The sequence below is a fragment of the Cupressus sempervirens genome, chromosome 10 (assembly GCF_028749045.1).
Source record: "Cupressus sempervirens isolate cs-2001-9-10 chromosome 10, ASM2874904v1, whole genome shotgun sequence".
Taxonomy (NCBI): domain Eukaryota; kingdom Viridiplantae; phylum Streptophyta; class Pinopsida; order Cupressales; family Cupressaceae; genus Cupressus; species Cupressus sempervirens.
Window position 1 is genome coordinate 359,148,552 of NC_143127.1, and position 16,116 is coordinate 359,164,667.

A 16,116-nucleotide genomic window follows, 5' to 3' on the forward strand; every position below is an offset into this window, starting at 1 on the left:
AGCATCTCCAAAGCTCTGCTGACTTCCCCTTCCTTCATAGTAATATATGTATACCTTTTGATTACAATATGGACACTTCATGTGTATGCTAAATAAAGTTAAGCATACTTATTGACATAGATTTGCACTATCATATATTGATACTTCAACCTCAAAAAAAGACTTCACATCTCATTGACTTCAAGTTTTCTCCATGGGATGGCAAGATCATGCTATGATACCACTGTAATATCCCCTATTAGAATTTCCCTATTCCAATGTTTTTACATGTGCTCTCTCTCTCTCTCTCTCTCTCTCTCTCTCTCTCTCTCTCTCTCTCTCTCTCTCTCTCTCTCTCTCTCTCTCTCTCTCTAGTACAAAAACAACAATATATGACTAAATAAACTTCTAAAAATTGTAGATATATGACCAATTTTGATCACGTGATCTTTGGTAGTTTATTTCCAGTCACTATTCCTACAACCAAATTTATCATTAAACTATTTTAATCATTAATTTGGTCATTGATTTGATCATTGATTTGATCATTGATTTGGTTGTTGATTGTTATTAAATAGTAATTTATTTGGTAGTTGATTGTTATTAAATAGTAGTTTATTTTGTGATATCGCTATTAGGATTTAAAGTTATGTAGTTTATAAGTCAAACACAATGACCCATGTTTCATGAGTAGTGATTCAACATGAATCCATCTCTCATGAGAATAAATGGAACACTTAGCATCACCTAGATCTAATGAGTGCTAAGTGTTCCATTTATTCTCATGAGAGATGGATTCATGTTGAATCACTACTCATGAAACATGGGTCAATGTGTTTAACTTATAAACTACATAGTTAAATCTTAATAGTAATATAACAATTTGACTTGTTGTGGAAATTATCTCTTACTTATCAATAGTTTATTTGGCAATACATTTGATAGTATATTTGGTAGTTGATTTGATAGTATATTTGGTCCTATATTTGGTAGTTGATTTGGTAGTATATTTGGCATTTGACTTGGTAGTTAATTTGATAGTATATTTGGTTTTTGATTCGGTAGCATATTTGCCAGTTGATTTGGTAGTATATTTAGTAGTTGACTTGGTAGTATATTTGATAGTTGATGTGGCAGTTGATTCGATAGTATATTGATAGTTGATTTGGTGATATATTTAATTGTTTATTTAATCATTAATTTAGTCATATTAGGGCATGATGGAATCAAACCACCATCCCTAATTGTAAAGTAGGTGCTCTTTCGTTGAGTTAGTATCTATTAAAGAATTATGCAAAAAATGTCAAAGTTGTCTTCCCAACATTAGATCTATGATGATCATGGTCATTAACATGATATACTCTTCTCAAAGAATTTTTTTTTTGTTATTATGAAAAACAAAAATCCAAATCTTTATCAAAATAAACTCAACAATTTTAAATTCTTGTGTTCAAGCATTTTAAAATTGTCTTGCATGTTAACTACACATTTCTAAATTCTTGTAGTGATAAATTCATATATAGTAGAAGTTGGAGCACTTAAAGATATGTGGCTAGATACAAGTCTTGTTACTTGTGCTAACTTCATAGGAAATTATGCAAATAATTGTGCAATTCATGTCAAGAGAATAGATGCATTTTCTACCACCTACCAATTCAAATAATCAAGAAATGTATATAAAATAATAAATTAAAATGTCATAATTCTACCTAAACACCAATGGAGAACCCTAAGTAAGACAAAACTACCATAAGACCACAAGCGTGAAGGCAAGTAGCAAGATGCTCATGAGACATCTTCATAGTTTTGTCAGCCCTAAGCTTAGTCGATAAGGACAATTATGTTTTGATAAGTTTTAATGTTATACACTCATTTACATTAAAAAAAATTCAATTACCACACTCAATTTTTATTAAACTAAAGGAGTTCAAAGGAATAAAAATAAAGAAAAATAAATAAATGTGTGAAACAGTTCTAAGATAAAATAAAATAAAATTTTGAAAGTACTTGACAATACTATATATTATCTCTATAAGATGCACAATTTAAAAGAGTTCTTCTAGCTCCTATAAAAGGGCATTCCATTAATATGATATTACTAATCATACAATCCACAAATATTGTTCAAACTAGTAGCTTAGGATGTTATGTCTAAATATTCACCTGGATTGCCTAAAGTTGCCAATTGCTAATTTCAGGATAAGGTTTTTCCATATAGTTATAGTTTCTTATTCTATGGCACAAACTTCATCAATGCTACTGCTAGTGTGACACTTTTCCCCTTTTTCCTTCAAAACTGACCTTCTTGCATTGGAACTAGAGAAATTTGCAGTAAAGCTCTTATTGTTAGTCTTCTCATTCTCAATATCACTAGCATGAGAGTTCTCACTATGGCATGTAACAAAACTATTTTCATGTACATCATAACTAGTCAAATACTCAAGAGTAGTTGTCTTCACACTATTGTCAGTGAGAGCACAAAAATTGTAAATAAAAAAGAAATAGTGTGTAATGTCCACACTCTTGATCATAAAGAGAATTTAATAAATATACCATAATATTAAGCTAGAATAAAACTTAAATACCAAGTAATAATACTTATATAAATGATTAATAGTAAATAATTAAATATAATGTGATAAATTAATATCTACAATTAGACAATTTAAATTAAAGATTTAAACTTATCTATTGACAAACATAATTAATACAAACAAAATAATAAAATATAATTATAACAATAATCAAATTGATTAAATTAAATAAATAACACATAATTTATCATAACAAAAGAATATATTATTAACAAATAATTAATAATAACAAAATCAAAATAATAGTAAATGACAAAGTAAAATCAACAAGAGACTCAATGCGTCAAAGTTCTTTTCCACAACATAATACATTTAGTGTTGAGATTAAGCACTGGGAAATTGAGCATGAAGATAAAAATAAATGTAGTGTTAACTATTGAATTTTTAGACAACTAAAATTCTTAAACAATATGAATAGAAAATATTACCATTAAATTATATGACCATATTTCAAATCGTAAAGTATATTACAAAACTTATTATCCATATTTAGTTATACATGTTAACATGTAAATATAAGTATTCTTTGATTATTTTGAGATATAATATGTGGATTACACAAACACATCTCTTTCTCACTCTTCTTTCATTATTGTATAACATTAAAAAAATTGTGCATTTTAATCAAATATAACATTATAGTTATTATTTATTATGTGAGTAGCATGTCACTTGTAACTATTTCCATTATTTCACAATATTAGACAGGATGCCTACATATATTATGTTAAAGACTTATTTATATTTCAACTTCCTTTAAACCAATAGCCTTATATAATTTATTTAATAAAATATTATAGTAGTAGTATACCACTATTTACTATCCAATATATTTCACAGATAAATGTTTCATTAATTGTCATGATTCATTGTTTTATTCTTTTATGAATGCATATATTAGTTTATATATATATATATATATATATATATATATATATATATATATATATATATATATAGAGAGAGAGAGAGAGAGAGAGAGAGAGAGAGAGAGAGACCTAAAATATTATGCTAAACTTTAATTCTCTATTTAAAAATATGTTTTATATAGTTTCATCAATTAACTTTTATAAACTAAACTCAAGTGAATCTTAGTAAAAATAAACATTAGGGGAAACTATTATACACCTGGCTTACAACAGAGGTCATCCTTGCAATATAATATAATTGTCTTTAATCTTAGATGCAAGCCATTATATCCCATGAACAACCAAAGATTAGTTCATAGGATAACAAATTATGTCAAGTAATCATAAATAAATTGATGCAACAATTTTTTGTGCATAAGATAGACCTAGCTTGAAGCGAAAAAATCAAATTGGGTTAATGTAACCATTTTCCCAAGTGCCGAGAAGAGAAGGGCATAAAAGGTTTGTGTCTTAAGATTTTGAAGTGATATTGTTTGAGTTTCTAAGCGGGTTATGGAGCTTAATAATATTAAAGATGCTTTTGAGTGAGTTTCCAAGAAGTAGAAGATGTCATATACAATGACTCAAGATGTGATTAATGCAATTGGAAAAGAGGTTGAATTTTCTTTAAGAAAACTTGTAGATGGGTCTAGTGCTATTGCTGAATTGAAGGCAAAGTTGAATGACATCAGGCCAACGAATCGGTTGACAGGATCACAAAAGCTTAATCCTATAGTGAATAAATATGGTAAAGTTGTTGCAAAATAATTTTATGCTAACATAGGCAAGACATATAGGAAAGTGGAAGTGGAATTTGATGACCATATTATAAACATGATTATTACATCACATTTTTACAAAAAACATGTGTTTGGACTTGGAGATAATTTTGTAAGGGAGGCTAACAAACTTGATGCAACATCTTTGAAAGCTCCCTTTGTTGAGAAGTAGCAGATACTTGAGAAAATGGAAGTAGGAAATCTCTAGCCATCTCTTGCATGGGATAGTGTTCATCATGATGAACTCCTACAGAAATGATCTCATTAATTTAAGCTTCATCAATTGTGATTTGTACAAATTCTGCAAGGAAGTAGTAGAAATTATGCTTTGTAGTATGCAAGGAGTTCATTTACACCATTTTCATCTCAACATATGATGAAGATACAAAGTCGTATGGCTTGTCTTTTGTGGGTATATTGGCTTGAGGTGTCTTCATATTCAGAATTGATCTGTAATTCACATTAAGATGCCCTTTCTTTAGAAAGAATATAAGAACGTTGTAGTCTCGTGGGCCAATCTTATGAGTCCATTTCACGTAACTGTCTTAGTAGGTTGTTTGGTGCCTCGGGATCAAAATACATATGGAAATCCTCCAATGTTGATACATTGTGGTCATGTTCTTTGCAAGCAATCCATTATGAAAGTGTCAAAAGGAAATTCACTAGCATCTAAGTGCCCATTTTGTCCTCAAAAAACAAATCTAGAAAAATGTAGACAACTTTACTATTGAAAAGTATTAATTGTTCTTAAGCAATAGTCTCTTGGCTAATGTATGTGTATACGTGGATGTACTTTCTTCACAAATAACAAGTGAACAAGTTTGTAGGACTAATTTATTTTGTATTTAATTTAAATTAACCATCTTTATGGGAGAAGAGTTTTAAAAACTAGTAGATATTTCTCCCTACCCATGTCTTTTTAGACTGCATGGGATCAATGTTAGGAATAAGGTGTCTTGTCATAACTCATTTCCCCTCTACCAAATAAAGTGGATATTGTTGTGCCACATAAGCCTAATTATTATTCAATAATAATGATATCTTGTCAGTTAGAGAGGGAGTTTGTTACACTTTTTCTTCTTTTTTTCGGGGTGGGGGGTTCAGTTACCATTCAAGTTGTGGAGGAAATCAATCAACAAGAAAAAGGGAGTCCTCACAATAGTTTCCCACACATAAAATATTTTTTTCCCACACTAGCGTGAGATTAAGGGTTTAACAATAGAGATGAAGTTGACTAAGAGTAGGAGCTTCCCAATTATGTTCAGTATGCCCACTTCTAGGCGCCTGTATAATGTCCATTTCCTCATCTCGCTATTAGAAATATAATATGGTACCAACTTCAACGAAAGAGAATTGGAATTTGGGGCCCATCGACCATGAAATCATACCTCTCGATCTTAGGGCTTTTGGCAGAGGTCTCAAACCCATCACTTATGGTGTGTTTCTCCATCTGGGTCAAATTCATGTGTTAGGAACATTTGATAGTGGTTATGGATTTGTCCAGGCTCGAACCCAGGACTTTGGTTTTAAGCACTTCTGATATCCTCCTTCTCCCTGTCACATGGGAAGCATTGTTGAATTAGGCAGTTTTAGTCAGTGAGTCCTGGATAGCTCCCAGTAGTGTGATTGATTTCTTAGGTTAAGATGGGTAAAGGTTATGCAAGCTTTTAAGCAAAGCCTCCCGAGATGCATCTTTGTCAAGTTAGCAATTTTTAAATCTTTCAAGTGGAGCATATGGAGATGGAGCTTTCACAGGTTAATGATATTTCAATATTTCAAGCACAGCCTCCTGAGATGGAGCTTTCACAAGTTAGCTAAGCTTCCTTCTTAACCCCCTCTATTCATCCATAGTTGTATCCAAATCAACCCAAATATGAGAAATTAGAATAAAATTTATTGTAAAAAAAAGCTTCTTTGAAATTAGCTTTACATCAAAGCTTCTGAGCACGCTCCCTGACTACTGTCACAATTGTAATCTTTCTTATCCTAGTTATGCGTAGTTCATATGTTCATTAAGATATATTGTCATTTTTCTCAAATGCTTAGGATCAAGTCATCCATGGAGTATGTTTAATTACTGCTCAATAGTTGTGGTTTCAGTAGAGAAGCAATGATTGACCCCAATATTTGTTTTCTTTGATTTCATGAGCTGCTTTGCATTCTATAAAATAAAAATGATCAATTAGATTGGTTTGATAACTGGGAAGGCAATTATAATTTTTATTGTGTTATTAGATGTGTTGTTCTTAATTCTGGGAAGTGCTTTTCATTCTTGGGGATAGACATAGGAATGTATTTACTGAGTTTTAGGTTGATTAATGTCAACAACCTTTTGTCTTGGTTAAAAAATTATGCCTTGAAACCAAAAAACCATGAAAATCTCAGAACTTAGGATCCACCTTTGTAAACTAGCAAGGAAGATTATTAATCTTGCCCCTGTCTGCTACCATTAATATTGAAGTTGTCCAATGAATCGTATTACTATAAATAGTAGAGGAAATTATTTGTTGATTCACTGCCTGAAAAGACCTTTGGTCATAATTTACAGATTGCAACTTCCAAGAAAACTATAGAATATACTAATTAATTAGATAGATTGAAGATGATTTGATTTTTTTAATCTAATTAAGTTGTTTTATTAGAGATGATGATCTAGTGTATTGCTGACCTATGGGGTTGTTTATTATCCAATAACGTTGTTTTTCATATCTAGCGTCGTTGTTATTATCATTTTGGGAAGTATTGTTGTTATCTTATATTGTCGCATTCTATTTCCTTCATTCTTAGAGATTCTGGTAATTCTCAACATTGCTGTTGTCATATAATTATTTCTAGCTATTGATTAAACTAGTTAAACATCTACTCCTCGTTGATAAAGTATGAGAATGGTTAAGAGGTTGTTATACAAAATTGATACCATGAAATAAACATGGAGAGTTCATTAAACCAGTGCTTCCATTTGTGGCTCTTTTGGGCCTTAGAAAAATATGTGTGAGGTACTGGTTTTGAGATTTAGACTATTTTTATGAATGCTATAACAATCACCTTAACTAGGGAGCAGATAAGTAGAAGGTTGACCCTAATAGATAGGAACCAAACTTCTTTATATTGCATATAACCTGTGAGTAAGTACGTACTTTGTAGTTTTGGGAACTATTCTAAAATACTTAGATTCTAAGACCTATTAAATGTTAGTTAACATCCTTAGTACAATTAGCTTTATGTAATAATATAAAGAAGCTTAAGGATGTGAAAGCAAGACATATTATACTGAAGAATGAAACTAAGCATCTTTGTAGTAAAAACTAAAGATTCTCATTACTTAGAATCACACCTTGTGTATCTAAGTTTTATGAGAGTAATTTAAAATATGATAATATACTTGGAATATTAATTAATGAGAAAAGAGTTTCATTGTTACCTATGGGATTAGCTTAATATATGTATTTATAACATGTGTCAAAGAGATTTGATGGTAGTACTTGTATGCTCTTTTGGAAATTGGACTAATTTTCTTGCTAGAGATGAGCTAAGATGATGTGATTCATTGATGCATGTTAATGGACTTTATGGTTTCATCCTTGTACATTGATGGGTATATGTAACTCAATGTTGGATTAACCATGTTATATTTTTCTATAAATGTTGGAGATGAGACTGTGATACCAAAGTGATAACTAAGAGAATGTTGTTTATGTTGTCTTCTTGACCGATCAGGGTTCTTGACATTATTTGTGTAGCATGATTCCATTACTCCTCTAAGTTGTACTTGTTTAGGTTGTCTCATTGTTGATCCTTGTACATTGATGGGTATATGTAACTCAATGTTGGATTAACCATGTTATATTTTTCTATAAATGTTGGAGATGAGACTGTGATACCAAAGTGATAACTAAGAGAATGTTGTTTATGTTGTCTTGTTGACCGATTAGTGTTCTTGACATTATTTGTGTAGCATGATTCCATTACTCCTCTAAGTTTTACTTGTTTAGGCTGTCTTGTTATCGGTTTGGGTATCTTTCATGTCTAGAAAGATTCCAAGGAAGCCTAATAGCTTCGTGGGCCAATCTTATGAGTCCATTTTGCGTAACTATCTCAATAGGTTGTCTAGTGCCTCGGGATCAAAATACAGATGGAAATCCTCCAATGTTGATACGTTGTGGTCATGTTCTTTGCAAGAAGTCCATTATGAAACTCTCAAAAGGAAATTCACCAGCATCTAAGTGCCCATTTTGTCCTCAAAAAACAAATGTAGAAAAATGTAGACAACTTTACTATTGAAAAGTATTAATTGTTCTTAAGCAATACTCTCTTGGTTGGTGTATGTGTGTATGTGGATGTACTTTCTTCACAAATAATAGGTGAATAGGTTTGTAGGACTAATTTATTTTGTATTTAATTAAGATTAACCATCTTTATGGGAGAAGAGGTTAAACAACTAGTGGATATTTCTCCCTACCCATGTCTTTTTGGAATGCATGGGATCAATGCTAGGAATAAGGTGTCTCAACCTTGGATAATTCCTATTCTTATTATTTGTTTTGTAAATGTATTTTTTGCAAATAATGTAATTAAGTATGAATGTACATGTCTAGTTGGCATGTTGATGTGCAACTCCACTTGTATGTGTCGGTATCTTGAATTGTGTGTAAAGAGATCATGGCTGAAATAGTTATGACAGATTCCTATGATGCGTAAGAGCTATCTCTGGAAGATTTGATGATGGGTGAAGATGTGGAGACATGTGGAAATTAATCATTGAGTGCTGTACAATTTTTTTTGGGTTCCTACTTTTATGAAGAATGGTAAAACCCTAATACGCTTGTTCTTTGGAAGTTTCCCTAAAATGGAAAGCACATGATATAAGCATTTTTAGGGTTGCAGATAGGAAAGAGTGAAAAGTGTATTGTTGGTTGCTACTAGATTGGTCTTTTTTGTCCTACAAGAACTTGCACTACAAGTGTATTGTAACCTTTGAGTTGAAGATAATACATTGTGCAGGTTTTGGAGGGGTGGGGTTGTCTTACTGAAAGGTTTTTCCCCACTGGCATATCTTTGTGTTTATGCATTTTCTTTCTCTATCTGTTTTCTGAATTCATGGTTGACTGCAATATTATTGTTGACATAATATCAAATCTAAAATTGTAAGGAGTTAATAGGAATTTTCACAATATTTTCCTTAAGGGATTAGTGTGGGAAGTTGTTTCCACACCTAAGTTTCCTTACAATAAATGTCACAAAGCCTCTTGCTGACAGAAAAATATATGAGTATGAAAAATTTGTAAGAATTATAGTAACATCACTAGTGCTTTGTGTGATATTAGTTGGGCATCATTGGAATTTGGTATCAGCACAGTTGATTTCTATCCATTTCTTATGGTAGGAAGGAAGAGTTGTCACATTTATATGTTCCTATTATTCAACCTTTCGCATTTGTAAATGCCATTATAAATAGTTTGGGTCTTACCTATAGTGATTTTTTGACAATATATTGTAGTAACATCGCAAGGTAAATGAGCTTCTAGAGTTCACCTTCCCTTTTAGGTCCTCATGAATTTCTAGGTTGACAATTTATATGGCTATTCTCAAGAGAATATTGTCCATGTTCATGTTTTTCCAAGTTGTCACCCTCCCTTTAGCAAAGGTAGTAACTATCACATTTTTATCTTTCATCTGTTCTTCCACAGGGTTGGTGGGAGTCTCAAACCCCTACTAGTCTCCCAGGTCCATATTGTTGATAGGGTTCTGCTCCCTATCCTCCTCATATCCTGTGGTCTCCTCTTGATGGGGCTGCTTTTTCTTTTCCTTAGAGATCTTTCTCACAATGTCTTCCTCCCCTTCCATTTCCATCTCCTAACCTTCTTCCTCATTGTTCTCATAATATGACTCCTTTTCTTCTTCCGGGATTTCATAGTCTTTTTATCCTTCTTTTATTTCTTAATTGTGCTGGTCTTCCTGAGAGTGTACATAACCTCTATATCTATGTCTGTGTCATCCTCACTAGAGATGAAATCATCTTCAAAGTCATCAAATTTGTCCTTTTTCACCCTTTTTTGTAGCTCAACTCTAGAAGTTTTCCTTTTGGCATTTTTCTTCTTACTCTTGCTTGGCTTAGAGTTCTCATTAGAGTCAAGGCCATCACTATCCTTCTCATCTGAGGAATCTTCATACTCATTATAAGAATCATCACCATCACCCTCTATAGTCTTGGTTTCAATGAACTTCCCTACATTGTTAGCTTTAATGTTCTCATAAATGAGAATCATGAGGCCATCATGAAGGGAGGAATTGGTAATACTCTGATCTCTAACCTCATTGATGCTATTGTTCATTGAGCAATACAAATAAAAAGGAATAAAAATCTTAACATTGTAACGCCCCCCCAACACTAGTACAAAAACAATAATATATTAATAAATAAACTACTAAAAATTGTAGATATGTGACTAATTTTGATCACATGACCAATGGTAGTTAATTGCCAGACATTTATCTCCCAACCAAATTTATGACTAAACTATTTTAATCATTGATTAGGTCACTGATTTAGTCATTTATTGTTGTTACTTGGTAGTTTATATGGTAGTTTATTTGGTAGTTTTTTGGGTAGTAGATATGGTAATATATTTGGTAGTTTTTTTGGGTAGTATATATGGTAGTATATTTGGTAATTTATTTGGTAGTATATATGGTAGTATATTTGCTAATATAATATCTAGGCATATACAAATACATATTATTATATGGAAAATTCATATATATATATATATATATATATATATATATATATATATATATATATATATATATATATATATATATATATATATATATATATATATATATATATATATATATATATATATATATATATATATATATCTTACATATTTTCTATTATATATAGAATGTCTTTTATTTTTTTGGTCCTTTATCTGCTATTTGATCCGGGGTATATTTTCCTTGATGGTAACTATGTCGCTGGCTTTACTCCTAAATATCTAGTGGTTCTTGAGATCATCTTAGCCATATCATATCATCATTTTGGGGTAAGGTGATTTCATGCCCTTGGTTCTATGAAGGGTAATGATTTTTATCTTCGTATGTGATCATTATATGGCATTAAAAGCTCACCCATGCCTAATCTGAGAGTGATGACTCTAGTTGACATCATGACAGGCTTCTAGAATTATCGCTAGCTTTTGTCTTCATATAGCTTCGATCTCCATCACTTTCAATCATTCTCCTTTTAAATCCTGTAATGGACTCAAATATTCATGTCTTCCATACATCTAAAAATCGCACTATGGCCTTCCTTGGAAATGTCAAGCCGAAAAGATGGAATAGATTACTTAATCTGATCGATGACATGACCAGGATTGCAGTAAGTAGGGTCATCGAGGAGGGAGTGTTTGACTATAGGGCTTCTTGGAGGACTAATAACAGCATTATTGGTTCTTTCATTGGGTGTTTAACGTGAGCAAAGGTCGGACCAGGGGACATTGTCAGTTTATGTTGTGATTTATTCAACCCAGTGTGAAGAAAGGGGCTTAAGAAGGTTGTTTATAGCATAGATGATAAGTATCGTATACCCCTCCCGGAGAAATACATGAGTCTTCCTCTGGGTTCACCTAATCTGGAGACAACATTTAGGTGCCCGACCCTAATAATTAGGGAAAATTTGGCCTTCTACCGAGAATGGCCCCAGATGGAGGTGAGCATTCTCTTTTTGTTATGGTGGAGAAGAATTGTTGAAGACAAAAACAAAGAATGGTTAACAAATTACCTCAATTTTTTTAACACTTATATTCAGCCTTGTGTGGTATTCGATGACCTCGATGCCCTTAACTTTTGTATGCTGAACACTGAGAAAACTAGCAAAGCCAAATATGACTTCGAATTCCCTCCGAACTTCCTAGTCGAGAAGTCAAACAACATACCAGAAGTCATCATGGTATATTGGAAGCAAAAGGCTTAGAATTGATCTTAGGGGAATTTTTTCGGCAGATTTGTATCTAGAGTTCTCGTAAATATTATATACTGTTTTCCAAGGACTAGGGTTTTAGTATTGTTCTAGCATATCGAAGGCTAGTTGTAGTTTGTTTTTCTCTAGCTTTGAATTTTTGGTAATTTTTGGATATTGGAGTAAATAGATAAGGCTTACTCCTCAATGTAATTATAGACTATATCAATATATACTAAAATTTTTAGTTTATAATGAGTATGCTCAATGGTTTGATCTGATTCCTTGTTTGGTTTACCCTGTTATTAGATGTAAATTTCATATCATAATCTATTAGATTGGTTTTGGATTTCGTTTGATGATTATTTTGGTACTTTGCGAGATTAGCCATATTTAGATATTAGGATATTATGTTGATGATCCATTCTAGTAGCAAGTGTATTGGAAATTTGCATTATTTCTTCATTTGATAGTAGACATTTGATTACGGAGATGGTGTATTTAGATTCTCCAACTTAAAGTAGTGGATATTTGGATCTATACTATATTCTTGGAGTTAGCTCTTTATGTGTGTTCAACTTAATTCAATTTTTGGGATACCATTATTTAAGCTATTAGTTATAGATTATAGGATCCTATTTAGGGTTTCTTACTTCTGAATCATTGTTCGGTTAATTATTAGCAAATTGAGGGTAACTATAAATTAGGTTTGATAGGTTTCTACCCCTCCATCTCAGTGTTGGGTCTCAGTCTCGAACTTTGGTCATGGCCGACACTGATTTATGTCTGGTTAAGTCAATGTTTCTCTCAAAGAATGATGTTCACATCTCCTAAGGATTCATTTTATTGTAATTCATATCTAACAGATCAAGGCCTTATGCTACCTATCCTAGCATCAGTTGATCGTTCCGGTGGTCACTCCTTTTAGAAGAATAGTTTTCGTCTATAGTTCTTGATTTTTATCTTTTGGTTCATTTTTGTTTAGCATAATTTTAATTCGGTTAGGTGTTTGTTTTGTCATCCTTTAGTCTTTCTAGGTTTTTGTTTGATCCTCCTCTATATGTTGTTATTAATGTTGGTGTCTTCTTTTATATATTAATATGATCACTAATGTGTGTTCTGTCTATTTTTATTCATTGTTAGAATCGGTTCCTTGTTTTGATTAACCAATTTGAGTGGTAAGAGGAGTAGACAGGGATGCTTGGTTATGTACCATAAAGACTATATAAGTCAATGACAATCTTCTTCAAAGAACTTCGCTTTGTAGCAAATAGCTTTAAGATTATATTTCTTCGTGTAATTGTTGTTATATTTGAGAATATGTAAATGGGGTATGCCCCTTGGATGATGTCATAATATAGGACCATGATCCTGGGAAATATTGGAAGTTTTCTTTCCTCGTTCTTTCCTACCAGTGCCTGTTTGAATGGTGGATTGCTACTATACTGTTTTATGTTTATTTAATAAAATTATTTTGGCCTCTAGCCGTTTACCGATCAAAAAAAAAATAAAAAATTGGTAGTTTATTTAATAATTAATTTAGTCATATTAGGACATGATAGAATTGAACCACCATCCTTCTGCTTATAAAGTAGGCGCTCTTCCATTGAGCTAGTACCCTTTAAAGAATAATGCAAAAAATTGACAAAGTTGTCTTCCTAACATTAGATCTACCATGATCATGGTTAATGTAACATAATATACTCTTCTCAAAGAACATAAATTTTAGTTATTATGAAAAATGATAATCTAATTTGGAGCACTTTGGCCACACATAAGTATTGTTTCTTGTGCTAACTTCTCAGAAAAAGATACAAATGATTGTGCAATTTATGTCAAGAAAATAGACCTTTGCATTAAATAAAAACATCAAACCCCATTAAAAAATCACATCAAATCAGCTATTTTTTTCTTTTCATAGTCTCTGCAATAATTGAGACTAGCTTACATGCATTCCAAAAATAGTCACTTGCTATAATGACGAGATGTAATCACCATAATAATACCAATGTCAAGAGCATGCAAAAGTCGTGTACGGTGGATGTACAGAGGACATGTTGAATTGTGCTAATTCCTACCATGACCTAAGAGACTATTTTTTGGGAGGAAATTTTTTTGAGGACAAAACAAAAGTCTACCAAAAAAATCGATCCAACATGCTCCAACTCCAAGAATGAAAATGCACCCAAATTTCGTGTCCTTGTAATTCCATTGTTAGACGAGTCCAAACCCATTACAACAACTAAGACATGGATGTGTTGAATAACATCTATTTAACCTTTAGCTCAATTAATTTTGTCAAAAAAATTGGAACTATATGTAGCAGAACAAAAAATATAATCAAGAAAAGAAAATATTAACATCATATTTACACTATGTATGAACAAAATTCTGAATTCTACTCAGCATGATTATAAGGTATAATAGGGTTCAATAAAAAAAAAAGGTTCAGGAAATGTAAGATTTTCCAAGACAAGATTCAAAACCTTGGTTAAATCATTATTAGCCTAATAAGAATATTAGGGACCATTAAAAAGGTCTCAACCTGAACATCTTGTATTGCCAACAACTCATTATCCCTCCATGCTACCACAACTAAACAATCCAGAGAAAGAACAACAATAGGACTAATTCATTAGAAAACCCATGAATCTTGAAGTATGAAAATCAACAAGAAATAATGATTTCAGAATGAAAGATGATATCTTACCTTTGCAAGTGATGACTTTACCAGTAGTTTTTGCAAGAGACAGAGGGACTTTGCCATCTCTATTTTGAAAATTCTTGCTGAAAGAATCAATTTCTATTCCACTCTCTATCTCCATTCTCCAAAAAACAAAAAAGAAGAAAGATTTTTGCTTCTCTTCTAATCACTTAACCTCAAAATATTTTCTTTACCAATATTCTAAGCCCTTGGACATAAAATCTCTAATTAATATGTTGGACGAAGATTAAGCATAGAAGAAAAAGAAGGATAATAATCCACTAGTATTACTCTTCAACAATCAAATATCTAGATCATACCAATCAACATTCAAAAGGAAAATGAAATCAAATTAGATTCGTTTAACTTACAATAGCAGACTAAAAACATTGTCATAGCACCACCTCAATAAGAAACTCTTATCATGAATGAAAAGGATTGCAAGTCATGTACCAATGAATAAGAATAAATAAGTCTAAAGAAGCAATCTTAAGTCAGCAGTCAAGTGAAAATAAATAGTGAATAAACTAATAATAAACAACAAAGGTAATTAGAGTTGTTAAGAAACATGGAAAGGTGCAATCAAGGAAAAGGAATAGGTAACTAAAGCACGAGTCCTTACGACTATAGAAGAAATCATTTTAAAGACTAAAATGATATTTAAAAAATTATCTAGGTAACTGATTGACTAACACACTTGATTCAACATTTGATATGCCCTTTAAGTAAGTTGATGTGACATATGTCGCCTCTTCGTGGGGCACTTCAACAAAACGAGTAGAAATGAGAAATGCATGATCTAGATCTAGCACTAAATAGAGTTTATTTTTTGGTAGCAACTTCTTCAAATCGTTATCACATAACCATGCAACTTCTCTATCTATGAGCTTAAAATCCTAAAACATATTTACATATGAAATGGTTTTAGTTACAGAAACATATAATTGAATTTTATTTGCTGAAAGATCAATGCAAGGAATTATACAAGGAAAATTTAAGACTATTTGTATTGTCTATAGAATAATCATTTTGTAAAAGCATCTAAGAAAAGGTTATTTTTTAAATAATTGAGTCACAATTCAAGGAAATCAAACAAATAATTAAATCATGCAATTGGCTTTCATAAAATGGATACCTTATGAATATATTTAAGAGCAACTCCGGTTTGATCATCTGAATCTGAATTTTG

At 31.6% G+C, this 16,116-nt stretch overlaps 1 pseudogene; it reads left to right on the top strand.

Annotated features, from left to right (window-relative positions):
* Positions 1–3,994: 3,994 nt before the first annotated feature.
* LOC149534120 (protein RMD5 homolog) lies at positions 3,995–4,637 on the top strand (annotated as a pseudogene).
* The last annotated feature ends 11,479 nt before the right edge of the window (positions 4,638–16,116 follow it).